This window comes from Pongo pygmaeus, chromosome 11 (assembly GCF_028885625.2).
Source record: "Pongo pygmaeus isolate AG05252 chromosome 11, NHGRI_mPonPyg2-v2.0_pri, whole genome shotgun sequence".
Taxonomy (NCBI): Eukaryota; Metazoa; Chordata; class Mammalia; order Primates; family Hominidae; genus Pongo; species Pongo pygmaeus.
The window spans coordinates 1,414,634-1,432,519 of NC_072384.2; the positions used below are offsets into that span (position 1 = coordinate 1,414,634).

At 40.1% G+C, this 17,886-nt stretch overlaps 1 long non-coding RNA gene across 1 annotated transcript in view; it reads left to right on the forward strand.

Moving 5' to 3' along the window:
- LOC134737668 (uncharacterized) overlaps positions 1-14,849 on the forward strand; it is a 37,930-nt gene extending 23,081 nt beyond the window's left edge. Inside the window, exons 3-4 of the long non-coding RNA XR_010122778.1 lie at positions 8,641-8,778; positions 9,230-14,849. This is a non-coding gene — a long non-coding RNA (uncharacterized LOC134737668). The remainder of the gene's footprint in view (positions 1-8,640; positions 8,779-9,229) is intronic.
- Positions 14,850-17,886: the final 3,037 nt, after the last annotated feature.

Below are 17,886 nucleotides of genomic sequence, written 5' to 3' on the forward strand. Positions count from 1 at the left end.
TCCAACATGTGGTACAGAAAATTATTACATCATGCCTGCACCCCGCAACCCAGGACCAAACCGTCTGAGGACAGCTGGACAAAAATACTAAAGCAAGTATATGTGAAAGGAAAGAGCAAGGACTATAATATAAAGTAGATTGTTGGGAAGAAAAGCTGGAAAATTATTCCATGGGAGGACCTCAGGCCTCACTGGGGTGACTTTTAATCCATGATGAGGATGACAACAGGAAGGCATCTGCACAAGCATGTGTCAGGGAGAAGCCACCCTTAGTGAAGAGACTCATAGGTGTGAGTTTGACAGAGGTTACAAAGGAACTAGTTTGGCTGCAGACACCCTGAGGAAGATATAAGCAGACGGATGGAGAATCCTAGGACCTGAGAGATGAGGTTAGATGTCTGCTCCTTTCTGACAACATTGCCCTAAAACTCAGGGCTTTTCAACGACATATAATATCTCATAATTTGTGTGGACCAGAATCTGGACACAGTTCAGCTGGCTACCTCTGCCTTCAGGTCTTTTATGAGACTGGGGCTGTGGTCTTAACTGAAGCTGGACTGGGAAAGTATGAGCCTTTAAGCTGACTCGTGTGAAAATTGGCAGGGTTTAGTGTGGACAGAGAGCCTGACGTTCCTTCTCTCTACTGGTCTGAGCACCCCCTAAGGTCTTTGCTATGTGGGTCTCTGCATGGAGCATCTCATAACATTGGAGCTTGCTTTCTGTGTTTGAGGAATACAATAGAGATAAAGAATTAGACAAAAAGGTTTACACAAAAAGAGACAGAGAGAAAGATCGAGGGCGCAAACAGGAAAAACCCAGTAGTAGAAAAATGAGAGATTTAAAAAAATCTTGAAAGGGTGCCGTGGTTCACACCTGTAATCCCAGCACTTTGGGATGCTGAGACGGGTGGATCGCCTGAGGTCAGGTGTTTGAAACCAGCCTGGACATCATGGTGAAACCACCGTCTCTTCTAAAAATACAAAATGAGCCAGGTGTGGTGTCACATGCCTGTAATCCCAGCTACTTGGGAGACTGAGGCAGGAGAATCACTTGAATCTGAGAGGCGAAGGTTCCAATAAGCCGAGATCGCACCACTGCACTCCAGCCTGGGATACAAGAGTGAAACTGTGTCTCAAAAACAAAAACAAAAACAAAAACAAACAAACAAAAACAAAGACAGAAAAAAAAACTTTAGAATTACAATAAATTTTCTTCTATATTTGTGTTAAAATTGTAACCCCCGGTGTAATACTATAAGGAGGTAGGATGCAATTAACCCCTGAGGGTGGGACCCTCATATAGAGATCACTGGCTTTATACAAGAAACTGCAGAGGGCTCTCACCCTCCTTCTACAAAATGAGGATAAAACCTGAAGTGTGCAGTCTGACATTCAGAAGCGAGTCATCACCAGAGCTCAACCCTGCTGTCACCCTGATCTCAAATTTGAACCTCTGGAAGTATGAGAAATTAAGTCCTGTTGTCTATAAGCTGCCTATCTATTGTTCTTTGGCATAGCAGCCTGAGGTAATACAAAATTGAAATCCTTTTCTGTATTTCATTGGACAGAAGCTGAATTTGTAACCCCTACACTGTTAAAATAAATGACTTAAAAAACGGATCTTCAGAATGAAAATAGGAAATGGCTTGTTGAAACACTAAAATTGCATCTGCTTATGAGATTTTTAAACATTGGCTGAAATTGTTCTAACCAATATGGCCAACTGAAGTCCATGAAGAATCAGTTTGCAGATGTTAGAGCCCAAATTTCCTTTGTGTGTTTCATACTAACTCTCCCTGAATTTGCATGTGACCTGTGAGGAAGCAAGAAGAGATGACTGTGTATGTTTCATGACTTTCCATATTCCTGCTTTCCTTCCAGCAATCTCCTACAGAACCCACTTCTTAGGCCTTTTCTAATCACTGCCTTAAAGCCAGTATCACAAAACAAATTTGAGCTGGACTCCTATCTCCTTGTTGGCCAACCTGCAAGATGATATTTTCCTCAAAACCGAAGGGCCATACTACTGGCATCAGGCAGTAGGCCATTTTATTCAATAGAAAACTGAGTCACTAACCACCTAGTTCTGGGACACTTTGTGAAGACTTCCCCTGTCATAGGCGTGATAAGGCACATGGATATGATTCTAAATATAAAGAGAAAGCACTGTAAAGTTGAATTCCTGTATTAGTCCATTCTCATACTGTAATGATGAAGTACCCGAGACTGGGTAATTTATAAAGAAAAGAAGTTTAATTGACTCACAGTTCCACATAATTGGGGGGGCACCTCAGAAACCTTCTAATTACAGTGGCGGACAAGTGAAGTGACTGAGAGCAGGGGATATACCAGATGCTTGTGAAACCATTGGATCTCGTGAGAACTCACTCACTATCACAAGAACAGCATGAGGAAAATCCGTCCCCATAATCCAATCATCTCCCCTCAGGTTTCTCCCTTAACACCTGCGGGTTATAATACACAATGAGGTTTGGGTGGAGACACACAGCTAAACTATATGAATGCCAGAGGACAATATCTACATTTAATTTCAACTTCGTACTGGAGCAGAATGAAAGTGAGGCCCAGTGGAGAAGTGACATTCCCAAGATCACCCTGCCAGATCCCAGTCCTGTTTGAGTTGTGGCCCGTGTTACCTCCCACCTATTCTCCTAATGCTTCCATTTCCAAGTGTGTGCATCATCTGCAGGTGACACCACATCATTATTTTTATGTCTTATCTTATATACACCTAATCCATTCCCTAGGAAGTAGATGATAGCATCATCCCCACTGTGCACGCTAGGAGGCTGGGGAAGCCTCGAATACACAGTGACTTTTATTGGGTCCCAGAGATGGTAAGAAAAACAAGGTAATGTTCCAGCTGTCTCTTCTATCCTGGAACCCAGGCTGCATTTAGTTCTTTCCAGGGAATTAAGAGGAAGTTGTGTTTGCATAATTGTGTACAAATAAAGAGTTGACATGGAAGAGGAGACTGAGCAATCAGTAGCATAGTGGGGCCTTTGGGTAGGTCTTACAGAAACCAGGGGCCCAGTAGATGGAACCTTGAAGAGTTTAACACACTTTATTAGTGACAGAACCCAACAGCAGTTAAGAAACCAGGAATCCACATTCTTGAGACAGCTCTGTATCCATCTCTGTTTGTGAGAGATGCTCAAGAGATTGAGATATTCTTTCATTGTGCCCTGAAATTTCTGAGTTTCTTCCTTACAAAGACTCAATGTAAAAGTCTTATCTGATAACCCAGATGTCAACTCAGTCCTCACCCCTGATGCCCCGGGCTATTGTCTGGGTGCACCTACAAATAACTCAGGGCAGGCCAGGACAGGTCCCTCCACGCAAGGCCTCTCTTGTCAACTCATCTGGGCAGTCCCATACCACTTCTTAGTACCATGAGTTGTAGGGGGAACAAGAGAGTGGACACTCTTCTTGGACTGAAGTAGATTGTCAGATGTTGGAACTCTTGTGTATCTGTCATGGTCATACTCAGGCCATAGCTGGCAGAATAAAAAGAAGAGAGTTGGAGAAAGAGTCTGTGTACTCAGATGTGAATTCCAAGACTTTAACTTGTCCTCTGCCTTCCTTCATTGATGGAGATTTATACAGATTCTCCTTATGTGCCTAATATGAAGAGCAGAATTTTTCTTTTCTTTTCTCCTTTCTTCTCCTTTTCTTTTCTTTCTTTCTTTCTTTCTTCCTTTCTCTTTCTATCTTTCCTTCTCTCTCTCTCTTTCCTTTTTTTTTTTCGTGAAGTCTCGCTCTGTCACCCAGTCTGGAGTGCAGAGAAAAGCAGAATTTCTAATGGAGGTGTCACATACAGTGAAAACAAGGAAGACCACTGACTTTTCTTTGCGTGGTTTCTAGACACTTTTTACAAGCTGCATTCAGATTGATGAGGAGTGGTTTGATGTGGCCAGCTCCTCCCTCTTTTTGGAAACAGAGCAGATGCACTAAACCAGCAACCTCAGCCAGCACCGGGCTGTGCTGAGAACAGCCACATAGGGGTCTCTACAGAGAGAAACCAAGAAGAGCGGGACAGACCCAGGACCCGGGCTCAAATATGAAAACTCTCTGGGCTTTGTTCTACAGCCTTCCCATGAGTAACTCATAGTCTTGTTCCAGTGGAATCGGGCCTTCATTAGTCTCAGTGGCAAGTTGGTTATGTGGAAAGTCTCTTCACACACTTGTGCAAATAACAGTAAAGACTTTTGTATTGTTTTCACGTTACTTTAGACCATGAGTATTTACGTCTGTGGCTGCAGTTTGTATTAGTTTCCTGCCCCAGGTATTTCTTGCAGCATGCAGCTTCAGTCTTACCAGACCCTCAAAACTTAAAAGCTAACATAAATACTAGCGAGGATTTCGCAGGAAAATGGAGAAAGGGTTACACACAAAAAAGTTTAAACCACTCTATGCATGTTTCTGCAATGTGTTATCTGAAGAACTCATCTCTGTAGCCCATCAGGGCAGGAGCTGGGCTCTCACTTTTTGATACTATTCCATAAGGGAGGTTCTTCCCCACAGGGTTTAGTCTTCTGACGCTGGTACAGCCTGACATGATGACATTCTACTGTCATGTCAGTCATGCTGCAGGGAATATTCTGTGAGTGTCCTAATAGGCTGGAATCATTTGCTAGGGTGAAGCTCATCTTTGGTGCCCACTTTTCTGTTGTCTTCTAATTAGCTTTATTCTAAGCAAATCCATGTCTATTTTATTTATCTGTTTATTTACTTATTTTTATGTATGGAAAAACACATTTTGTTATTTACTTCTTTATTTAGAGACAGGGTTTCCCTCTGTCACCCAAGCTGGAGTACAGTGGTAGAGTGGTGGGATCATGGCTCATTGCAGCCTCAAACTCTTAGGCTCGAATGATTCTCTCACCTCAGCCTCCTGTGCCACCATGGCCTGCTAGTTTATTTTAATTATTTATAAAGAAGGAATCTCATTATGCTGCCCAGGCTGGTCTCAAACTCCTGGGCCCAAGCAATTCCCTCATCTCAGCCTCCCAAAGCACTGGGATTAAAAACATGTACTGAGCTGTGCCTACTTCAAAAGACTGAAAATAAAAAATAGATAAATCTTTGCCTAATTAAAAAACAAAGCAATAGTTTCCAGGTCTTAGATAAAGACAATTTTTTGTCACGAAGAATGGCAAAAGGCTTATTTAGCTGTTAAAATGATTTGCTTATATTTCAAAGAAGCAGAGAAAAAAAGGTACATATAAAAGTTTTCCAGGCCAGGCAAGGTGGTTCATGCCTGTAATCCCAACATTTGTGGAGGCCAAGGCAGGAAGATCTCTTGAAGCCAAATGTTTGAGTCCAGTACAGGCAACATGGTGAAATTCTGTCACCATAAAAAAATAAACTAAAATAAATATCGCTGGGCATGTTGGCTCACGTGTGTAATCCCAGCACTTTGGGAGTCGGAGGCAGGTGGATAATGAGGTCAGGGCCTAGAGACCAGCCTGGCCAAAATGGCGAAACCCTTTCTCTCCTAAAAATAATAACAATAAAAAATAAACCAGGCATGTTGGTGTGGGCCTGTAATCCCAGCTACTCAAAAGGTTGAGGCAGGAGAATTGCTTGAAACTGGGAGGCGGAGGCTGCATTGAGTTAAGATCATGCCACTACACTCTAGCCTGGCCCACAGAGCAAGACACTGTCTTGAAAAAAAATAAATAAATAAATAAATAAAGTTAGCCCGGCATGGTGGTGCATGCCTATAGTCCTAGGTAATTGAGAGGTGGAGGCAGGAGGACTGCTCAAACCCAAGAGGTTAAGGTTATAGTAAGCTATGATTATGCCATTGCACTTCAGACTAAGTAAAAGAGTAAGATTCTATCTCAAAAAATTAATAATAAAAGTTTTCTAAATTACATTGTTTAAGAAAAGGGAAAAGAAAAATATATTTTTTTTTATTTTCAAATGGGAGAATAGAGCCTCTCATTTCTAACTTGTATTTCCTTCTGCAAAAACTTGGTCTAGGCCCATGGTCTTGAACTACTGGGCATCTGGATTTTAGTAGGTGCTGGATTCAGGCAACTGAGGGGTGACCTTGGGCACACTGTGTGCACTTAAAAAAAGGGTTTGAGGTGAACTAAAAGGTAAAAGAGGGTAAGTTGCTATTAAGAAACCACAACTGGGAGACAGTTCAGGGTTGATGGAAGGACTGGTTCATGCTACAGATACTGACCTAGGTGAAACTTTGTTCTGACTTATTTCTATGTCCATACACGAAGATGAGATTATGATCAGGTGGCACAGAAACCTGGGATGGTGAAAAAACCAGGTTGCCCCTGCAGATACGGTGTCTGAGATAGAGCATATGCCAGGGGTCTTGTAGGCACGTGTGTGGGTTTTTGGTGGGAAAGTCTATGAGGAAAGGTAGCGTGGCAACAATCTTGATGCCGAAGTCCTGTCCTGGGAGGGGCTTGACCACATCAACATTCAGTGCGTATGTTCAGTGGGTGAAAAACGTGTGGTGGCCTCAGGTTGGCAGGAGGGCAGAGGTCATCTGTTCTCAGAACTTTTTCCCTCAGAGTCCTTGGTCCTTCTCACCCTGGGAGGATGCCTGGAACCACAGGGCAGTGCATGGGGTAGCAGGCTGTGTGCAGAGCAGAGCCTACCTTCCCTGAGACACCTGGAGTCTCTCTCCAGCAGAGGCCCCCACATTGTCTCTCTTTGTACAATGCTTTTGATCCTCAATGTGTAAAGTTCCCTGAAAACCCACTGATTCTCCAACACCCATTTGTTGCCCCAAAATTTAATTCTGACACAACTTAGAGCTTGCACAGACCCCACAAATTCAGGGTTCAGTCTCACATCACCGCTCTCACTGCAGAGGACAGTCACATGTCCCAGAAGCCCACCTATACTGCTGAGCTACCTTCTATAAATCTGAGACTCCCATAAACCCCTTTTCAAGTTAAATAATTTGACAGAATTACTAAAAAAAAATTAACAAATAACTCTAATTATATTTACCACTTTATTATAAAAATATAACTCAGAAACAGACAAGTGGAAGAGATGTCTAGGGCAAGGAACAGTTGTGGGTGAAGGTAATCCTGGAAATAGGTATATTTAAAGAAATTCCCCCATTCTTTGTATTCTCAAAGAACAGCTGAGTGAAGAGAAACGTGCTTCCCATTATGACTTTTAGGATGCTCTCCTCTGTTTTTTTTTAACCTATCACAAATATGGACACAGATTGCAAATTCCTATTTTTAAAAATGAACAACCGTTCAGTAATTTAGTCTTCAGTGGTCAAAACAAAGTACTCGTTACAAAAATTTTGCTTGTTTCTCTTCTTCCAACCACCCTGTGAACTTTGACTCACCCACAGCCTCAGCAAACCTACAACCCTTATTTATACATACCCCTGCCTAAGAACAGGCTGACTTCAAGATGAAACATTACCTTATCTGGGATCCGATTTTGCTACCCTCCATCCTGTGCTTCCCTTCCTACCTTCTTTGTAAACTTGTTTTCTCCTCCCTATGAAATAAAGCCCTTTTCCACCTAACCTTTGATATCCTCAAAGTTCTACTCATTTGCACTTTTTCTTTGTTGCCATACTTCTTAGGTACTTCTTAGACCAAGTCTAGAAACAGTCTCAGGACAATAACAATTCCATTCTAGAAAGAATCTCCCAACATTTCTTCTATCTCAACCTCAACTGGATCTGCCTGTGAACTTCCAGCTTACCAAGGCTCTGTATCTTCTGGCAGTGACAAAGGCTCCTTCCATGGTTGGTGTGAGCAGGCTTGGACACCTGCAGGGCAGACACCCAGGAATAATCAACTGGGCCTTCAGTGGTCCCCTTTTGCAGGATCAAGGTGGGCTTTAGCTTTTAGTCAATGGTCTAAGACCTCTACTTACCAGTTAGAGTCATTCAGTTAGTTTTCAATTTAAAAAATTCTTCATGTTTGAAGAATCCAGCAAAAATAATTCAAATCTAAGGTATAAAAGAGAGGAAATTATGGCCGGGCATGGTGACTCATGCCTGTAATCCCTGCATTTTGGGAGGCCGAGGCGGGCAGATGACATGAGGTCAGGAGTTTGAGACCAGCCTGAACAACATGAAGAAACCCCGCCTCTACTAAAAATACAAAATTAGCCGGGTGTGGTGGTGTACGCCTGTAATGCCATCTACTCGGGAGGCTGAGGCAGGAGAATCGCTTGAACCCGGGAAGTGGAGGTTGCAGTAAGCCGAGTTCGTGCCATTGCACTCCAGCCTGGGCAAGAAGAGTGAAACTACATCTAAAAAATAAAATAAAATAAAAACATTATAAGGGGCTTACATCTTATAACTCATCAAGAAAAGCCAAAGTATCTATCCCTTTCAGAAAATAAATATGTAATATAATTATGTTCATAACAAGTCATTTAGTAAAGAATTAATCATATGTGAACACTTCCAGTAGGTACAAGTCTCAGCTCCTAAATCTTAGCATTACCCTCAGACACCCAGCTGGCGGCATATTGAACAGAGATATTCACTTTCACAAGTTCTCTGTTTTGAAAAAAAGAATAACTGATGTGATAAATTTATGTAATTTGACAATTAATCTACCTCACTTGCTTGTGGATATGTATTCATTTCCTACCACTGTAGTGGAAGAGAAACTATTCCTGTCTTTACACCTGGTAGTATTTCCAAGAGAAAGTTGTGAGATTCTGCTTCAAATCACCTCTCAAACAAATAAAAAACAGACTTGGGAAAGGTACTACACTCATTCTGCTGAAGAAATTGGTAAGTTAACAATTTTTAACAAATGAAATATGTTACTACTTAATTGTATTCAAAATTCACCAACTTAATTGTGTTTATAAATGTTTTCATACATTTGAAGCTCTACTGATCAAACATAATTTACAGTTAATGAAAAAATGAAGTTAAAATAAATACAATAATATTTTCAAAGTGACAAAATTAGAAGGTGTCAATGCCAACTGAAACAAAGACATATGTGACCCAAGGGTCAAGTCAAGCCATTCTATGACTTGGGATATTTTCCCTGCTCCCATCTGGTTCAGTGATGTGGGTCATGAGCGTCCTACCAGGAGCCGCTATGCTGTGCTCCACTGTGTCTGTGAGGTGCATTTTACTTTGCGGGTTTTTGCACTGCCTCACTGGGTTGGGTTTCTTTGTCTTTTGAAATACTTTCTCTCCCTTCACCAATCTAAGAATATTTTTTCCTCAGTATCAGCATCCAGTTGCCTGGACTGCAATGTGTCTCTAAGGAATGGACACTAAGCGTTGTGATAAGAAAATCTTAATGTCCTAAGGGGTTTGCTTTTAGCGCAAGGGTATACCTGGAGATTCCTTCCAGGTACAGTGCATCCAACCACTCCACAGAGAGGCTGCATTCCCATACCTTGGGCTGTTCCCTGAGAGGAGATGACACAAGGGATGCTATTTACTAGACACCTCAAGAGTCATGGCCACTGTTGGCATCTTGGGGAATCCTCAAACAGTTTCAAAACTCAAAACCAAGAAAATAACACAAGATAGCTGAGGATGTATTGCCCTGTGAAGTTTCCAAAATGAAACCTCAACCCAAAGACATTCTGATGGGGTGTCTGTGTCAAGGGAATATTAAAGACAGGGGCACAAATGTTTTCTTTTTTTTTTTTTTTTTTTTTTTACTGTGAAGTGTCAGGGGATTGTTATCTGCTTTCATCTCCTGTAAAATATTTACAAATGAAAAATATTTTTTAAGACTGCTTTTTGAAAAAATGAAGATTTAAAATAGTGTGTCTAAAATGTACTATAAAGAAGAGTTGATAATGTTGTGAGTTACACAATGTTAGTTAGTGTTGGTAAGTGTCAGGAAAGAACTGGAAATTTAAAATCTGACTGCAAGCCAGAGGTAGGCTGGGGCAACAGAGTGGTAGATTTGAGGATCTACTTGCCACACTTTTGGAAAATGCATGAGAAGACTAGTTCTCTTTTGGAGTGTTAAAACAACTAAAAAAAGGCGATTATGATGAGGTGGCTCTAGTGTCCTGAGCTCTGAGTGGAGAGACAGGCCAAGGCCTCCCTAGATCCAAAAAGCTGCCCATTCTTCTCTAGCTGTGCACCTGATTAGATACTTTCCACTCCAGCACCAATGATCGGGTATAGTTCAATTCCCCACCCCACCCCCTTAGGCCATGGGTGACATATGTGATTTGACACTGGGTTGAATAAAGCAAGAATTATAGGTTTTTCCTGGATCCTTTTAGGGCAGGGCTTCCACCATGCACTGGACACTAGCCCTGCCTGTAAAATAGTTGCATTTACATTGGTGAGTAAGATTATTTTTATTTATGAATAATATATATGTGTTATTCATATGTGGAAGAAATATAATGACAATTATTTTAAAATTTCAATTTTTTTACTTTCCTGGCACATCCAGGCTTTAGAGCAGGCAGCCTAAGATTTCAAATAGGAGGCAATTCTCTAAGAAATAATATGTGAGGGACATGTGAATTTTAAATATTCTAGTAGCTACATTTTAGTAAATACAGCGGCATGCTTGCCTGTGCCTGTAGGTCAAACTGTTAGGGAGACTGATGTAGGAGGATCACTTGAGGCCAGGGGGTTGAGACCAGCCCAGGCAGCATAGAGAAAGCCATCTCTACAAAAAAAAAAAGAAATTGAAAAATTAGCCAGGCCTGGTGGTGCATGCCTTCACACCCAGCTACTCAGAAAGCTGGAGGGGGAGGATCACTTGAGCCTGGGAGGTCAAGGCTGAAATGAGCCGTGATCACACCACTGCACTCCAGCCTGGCTGACAGAGCAAAACCATGTCTCAAAAAACTGATCTCTGGAAAGGCATTTTCTTTTACGGCAATGTAGCCAAACAGCTAACTATATATTGAAGCCATCCTTTAATTTTTAACAGGGCAAGAATGTTTTCTAAGACCCCGAACTCCAGATATGCAATGGGGCAAATCCTGAAGTGTACATGGATATCTCTCACAGCTAAAGCATCCCTCACCCCTATCCAGCGCTTCTTACTCCTGCCACAAAAGAATCACCTGCGGGGAGGAAAACTTTCAAAATCCCTAAAATCGAAGTTGTAACCGATCAATTAAATCAGAATCCTTGGAGTTGGGTCTGAAAAAAATACGGTTTAAAGCTGTGCAGGTGATTACAATATGTAGGCAAGCCACAAAATCGTGGCTTTAACCAGCAGCTTTTGTTAGAATTGATTTCTCAAATGAATGTAAAAACGTTTGCTGCTGAATTGTGACCTTCCAATTTTACTTGCTTTTCCTACAATGTATATTTTGCAGACCCAGGCTTGCTTCTCGTCCTGTTCCTGATTCACCCAGTGCCCTGTGTATTCAGTGCAACCTGTGCACGGGTCACTGTGCTGTGTACCCTGGCCTGGGTGAGCATCATTCTTCGGGGAGAACCTTTCTGAAAACAAAGCTGCATTCCAAAAAATTAAAACCATGCTACTTACTGTATTGAGGTGAAAATTAAAAGACCTAAGGGACTCATCCAAAATTTAAAACATAAATAAATAACTTGGAACATTAATATACACCTGATGATGTCCTGAGTGAACATGCCCCACTTTAAAACAAAACAAAACATTACTATTATTCTAAAATATTAATTTAGGATTGTTATGAAAATATGTACTATTTAAATTTTTATTGGTGTATAACATGCATACAGCAATATAGGAACAAAACATTTATGGAATGCTTGATGAATTATTACAAAATAAATACACTTGTGTATCTAAGAATCAGATTTGTTCATGCCCTTGACACTTTCTCCTTTCCAAAGGTAACCAAGATCTTAAGAGCTAAGTGCAGATAAACTTGTCATTTTGTACAAGTGTTTTATTACACATCATTAAAAATGTATACGCAATACAAAAAAAGTATAACAGACCAGTCACCAAGCTTTAACAGCTACTAGTCATGTGTCATTTTTGTTTCACCTATACTTCCAGCCATTCCCACTCCAATTTCATTATTTTTTAGGCTTTTTGGATAAAATATATATTCATTGCAAGGCACAATGTGAACTGTAAATAGTAGAGAGATGGGGTTTCACCATGTTGGCCAGGCTAGGCTTGAACTCCTCACCTCAGGTGATCCACCCCCTTCGGCTTCCCAAAGTGCTGGGATTACAGGCATGAGCCGATATACTCGGCCTGAGAATTCATATTTCTAACAAAGTACAAATCCATAGGGCGCACATGACCACTGCAATGTCTGTCTACAGTAAATACAGTTTGATGAATAAAATGAAAGGCAATTGACCTAAGGTGAAAAAAAAACACAAAAAACAATCAAACCATGGGTAGTATGTGCTATCTGTAAGAACATTTGGTTAAGAATAACAAACCAGTTTTATCATTTTAATAACCAAAATTGGCAAAATTTCTAGTTTTTCTTTCATAGAAATGCTCTTTGCAAGAAAAAATTTTCATATAGTGAGAGCAAAAATGACAACCATTTGCAAGTAAATGTCTTATGAAATTAAGTAGCAGATATCATCAACCTCAATACCTTCAGATAGTTACCCCTAACTCAATCATTTACATACCAAGTGCAGATAATTTTCATAGCTTCCTATTAAAATTATATTTGAATGCCCTTACAAATTGTGACTGTTTTTAAAGTTCACCAACTAAAATTTTTATATGACATATGATAAGTTCCACTTCAAGTCACCTTACATTTACTTAATTTTATTAGGCAGTGTCTGTCTACCACCCAGTAATACGTGGGGATTCTCCCTCCATTTGCACAGACATCATAGCTGGGGAACAGGGATTCACAAGACCCAGGCTGTTCCCTACATATTTTTCCTCCTCAGACATCAGTTCATCAGTCAATCAAGTCATGTGAGAGTGGAGGCCATGTATTCTGTATTCTTGGGCACTCTCCTCCAAGGAGGAAAAGGCCAGGAGGTCCTGTTAGGGGATGCACTCTGAGAGGCCGGGCTCCTAAGGTGTGAGAGTTCTAACCAGCAGGTGTAGACTTTTCAGGAGTGAGGAATGAGGCAGGTATTCCAAACCTGGAGCTTCATCACCTTTTGTTTCATCTCAAGACAATTCTGAGGCGCTGTTTTGGAACGTGTCTGGAAGGTGAACGTTGAAGAAGAGTGTGGGCTTTGATGTGACTCAGATGAGATCTTTCTTAGGGAGGCAAGAATTCAATGCCCAGAATCTGGGCAGATGTCTTTGAGGTCAGAAGGTTGCCTCTTTGTATCCAAGTCCATTGCTACTAGGTTGGGGGCTGGAGATTCTAAATGGCTTCCAGACCGCCTCTCTGATTCTCTTTTGGAGATGGGGTCTGAAAAAGACAATGTCAGTATTTTTCGGAAATTCTAGAAAGTCTGTTTGGAAACCTGGGAAGACCTCTTGCCTAGTGCCTAAATGCTCCATTTGCAGCTCTAGCCACGTAGATGCTTGGTAGGTATAGAGCTGGGTTTGCATTTATATCAGCAAAACCTATGTCAGAGTTGAAGAAGTAGTAAGGACAAAGTGTCTTGGTCGCAGGCCGGGAAACATCTTAAAAGCAAACTTCTAGCCTGCTGACTCTTGGCAATGAGTGTTGGGTCCTGGCCAAAGTGCCTTGAATGCAGCATGAGGCCAATCCATAAATCCAACTTCTAATGGAGAATTATTAATATTTTTTCATTTTGAATCAATCAGGGTGAAATTACCTTGCTATTGGTTTGCTTACTTTTTATTATTTCATATAAAATCTAAGACAAAATACATTAAATGCTTACTGACATATGTATTTACTCTTCACCTGGCTGATAATATCTCCCTAATTTTAAACTTTCTTCCATTTTGTAGGTTTCAACTTATTTTATTGTAAGATAGTATTAAATCTAATATAGGCATTGTCACTTTTACATATAATTTTATTTTATTTCATATATTTCCTATTGGCTATTTACATTTAAATTATGGACTGTTTCATCATATAAAAAGCTTCATTTATATTTAAACAATAAGTCTTTGGATTTTTTTGTCTTGTAATTTCCATATTACATAGTAATGAGATAAACATTAATGTTTACAGGATATTTTAAATTTTAGATAATTACTCATTTTATCCATCTGAAATTTGTTTTTTACTGCATGTGCGGGTTGGAGAACTGTTTTCACTTCTGATTCATCTTTATTCTTATCTCCTCAGAGCTCATACCTCTTGTAGTTGGGGGATTGCAGTTTATAATTCCAATAAACGGGGCAAATTTTATAATAACATAATTCAAATGAGTTTGAAAGGAGGACAGGTCTTCAAAGCATACACAACATGGGCCTACATATGTACAACAATAATAATTTATAAGTTACAGTTTGAATAGAAAGTAAAAGTACGAGAAATTTGTTAAAGAAAATTAAAATGGAGATCATGTCTCAATAATCTCTGAGCAGACAAAATTAGTTAGGTCTCATAAGTGATCTCAACCTTGCTTGATTTGCAAATATAAGCAAAACTTAAATTATTTCTTGTAGCTGCCTATTCAAAAAACAGAAATGAAGGTCAACCAATCCGGTGCAGCCAACGACCTTATATAAATAGAAACTGTTCAACAAGGTAAACAGACAAACAAAAAACAATAAAAAAAGTTGTGCTACCACCAATCAAATGATTTCTTTGTTTCTACATTTTTCCAATATATACTTGCTTCTTACACTGTCAATGAATCACTGAATATCTTTCTGTCTGATATTTTATAATTTTTCAATTGCTCTTACTCAAATAAACACTTTACAATTTCATTGTGTCTCAAATTACTTTTTAGCAGAATAAAATAAACTAGGAATAAATATTACAAAAATATGTACAGAATATGAGAAAAAACATAGAAAGTATGAAATATGTGAATGTAGACATAAGCAAATAGACAGTTTGTATCATATTCTTAGGCAGAAAAACTCAATATTATCAACATCAATTGTCCTTAAAGTTATTTATAAATTCAATTTTTTTCCTATATTTATAACATTAAATATTGCAAGTACACATTACTATAAAATATTATATAGATAAAAACACAAATAAGAATAAACAAGAAAACTCTAAAAAAAAAAAAAAACAAGACTGGCAAGCAGTGTGAAAAACCTTGATTGATTAAAAAACTCATAGGTCACTGAAACTAAAAATTCAGAAATAGACCAAAGTGCCTAAGAAAGTATCACAGTGCATCCTGGCTGCTATAACAAAATACCTTAGACAGGATACAGGATAAACAACAGAAATGTATTTTTCCCAGTTATAGAGGCTGGAAAGTGCAAGATCAAGGCAGCAGCAAATTTAGTATATGGTGAGAGCCTTGTTCCCCATAGATGGTACCATCTTGCACACGGGACAACGGCATTCCCTTCAACCTCCTTTGAAAGAGCACTGATTCCATTCATGAAGATGAAGAACTCTTGGCTTCACCACTTCCGCAAAGGCCTCATGCCTAAAATTATCCACATATGAATTTGGAAGGGGACATAAACATTCAGGCCATAGCAATAAAAAATACATGGGGGATGGCATCATTTATACATGAGGTGTAAAAATGTGATGTTCTTATCACAAAGGAAATAAATGATTTATTCTTCATGGCATATATCAAAATAAAGGTCCAATGAAAATATTTTTTTATAAAGATAAATCTATTTGGCAAAAAACTAAGTGTTGATAAGGTTAACCCTATAGGTTGCATCACGATGTTCAAGTTTTCCGGGGATGAGCAAGGCCCCGGAGTTTCCTCCTGTGACATTTCCCTGGAAGTTGCTCATGCTGTTATTCAATTTGAAAGTAGATAAAAATGTTTGTTTCTGTTCCAATATTTACTAAAATCGAAGTAATATAGGGCTCTTTACTCGTAATTCTCAAACAATCATTCAGTCAGTGGGGTTCTGCTGAGGAAAAGCACAGACACATCCACACAAGTATAATGTTCCTCAAATAGAGGACTTCTCCCTGTGCCGGAGCCACCTATGTTGCACTTGATCAGAGGCTTTCCCAGGCAAGCATTTCTCTGCAGCCCTACCACAGTCTTAACCCTGAAAATCCGACTCAGAAGGTGACGGATGAACACCCACCCTAGCGTTCTAATCTAATGGATCCTCTCTTAACAATCACTTCCAGGGATCTGGGATCTTTCCTGGATTCGTTGGCCACACACAACTAGGCTCAAAAATTTGTACAGAAGCTTTGATCCTCATTGGCCCTCCTGCCCTGTCCTACCAGCTTCTCTAGAAGTATCCTTCTCTAATTGCTCCTGAGAGAACTATCTAAGTGTATCTCCCTGTGCCAATATAATTGATCTCATAAAGTGCGAAGGGAAATAGGCAAGAGTCCAGCTATGGAAGAAGCTGTGTCCATTGTTCCTTACCTGATTTATGTCTCTGATTTACCTAAATATTGACAAATGCAGATTCATCTCTAGGTGGTAGAAAAACAGAAGGAGAAATCCCAGTTCATAGAGGAAGAAGAAAATGCAATCAATGCTGTCTAGCGTCCCGCTTAGGCTCAGCCACAGGGTACTAAGTCTCTTCAGGAAAAAGCAATGGTTGTCCATCATCTGAAAAACTGTGGCGTTGAACCATTGGCACCAAGAGTGCCCACTGCCCACTAGAGTTCCATGCCTACATCACAGAGAGATAGAATAGTCTCAAAGGATTCTTAAGGGTAATGTGGGGACCAAAAGGAGCTGAATCCACAGCCTCTGCCTTACCGTCTGATCTAACCAATAGTATTTCCAGACTCTTTTGTGGGCTGTACCAGGGGTTATTCAGAAAGAAAAAAATTTGTTAATATCCCACCATTTCCCATAGCTTCCGAGGTCTGAGTTGTTCATTCCCCAGGTTCCAGGTTGTTTTTCTCCCTCTACCTCCACAGAATCAGTGTGTCTCATTCCGGTACCTATAATCTCACCTTTATTCTAGTCGCCCTCTACTTTTTTCTAGACATTTTATCTAGTAGAGCCAGGTAAAATAGAGACAAGAATATTTACATAAAACTTAACCAGAACTAAGTTGGAGTCCCATAACTGCTACTAGGCTGGGATGCAACTCAGAGGGTACACAAGCCAGGCTGGCCTAGAATTGCAGTTATGGGAAAGAAAGACATTTCACCCAGGAATTATTAGCATGAAATTCCAAGTTTGTGAAATAGATTCCTAGATCCCCCAACCATTTCATCCTTATCTTGGAGGCAATCAGGAAGAGATAATAAACCATACCTAATCAACAAATTATCTAACCAACATGTGTGGAAAAGGAGGGAACTTCATAGAATTGGCTTGTTTTAGTACATGTGGTGAAAAATGCCACGAAGTCAGAGCTCAATTGGTCTCAAAAGCCTAAATGATGGCACAGATTAGCTTCAAGGGACACATGGTATGGCTGGAGTCAGATGACTATTATGCTGAAGATGTCAACATTGGTGACTGATATCTCAAGATGTGGACCAAAAGTCCACTTCTGGTTATTCTGTTAGGCATGGTCTAGGAATTGTTCAACCATGAGACAAACAGGTCAACTTTCACCAGCAACCCCAAGTCTGGCTTGCAGTATTAGACTCTGCGTTAGACACAGATTTAGGCTCAATCTGCAGCTTGATTGTGGTCACTCTTTAGAAAACAAACACTTACCATGGACTTCTAGATGAGTGACCCAGTTAGATCAGCATCTGAGATTGTTTCCGGTTTGCAGCCCAGAAGACATTCAGACAGTCTACAGTTTCCATTGTAGACAACCAAACAGATATAATATGTGCAATTACTCCAAAGCCTGAGTTCTGACCTTTAAGAGGAGCAACCACTCATTTCAGGTTCTGTATGGCCAGCACAGGTTAAACAGCCACAGCAGCCCAGTGAACATCA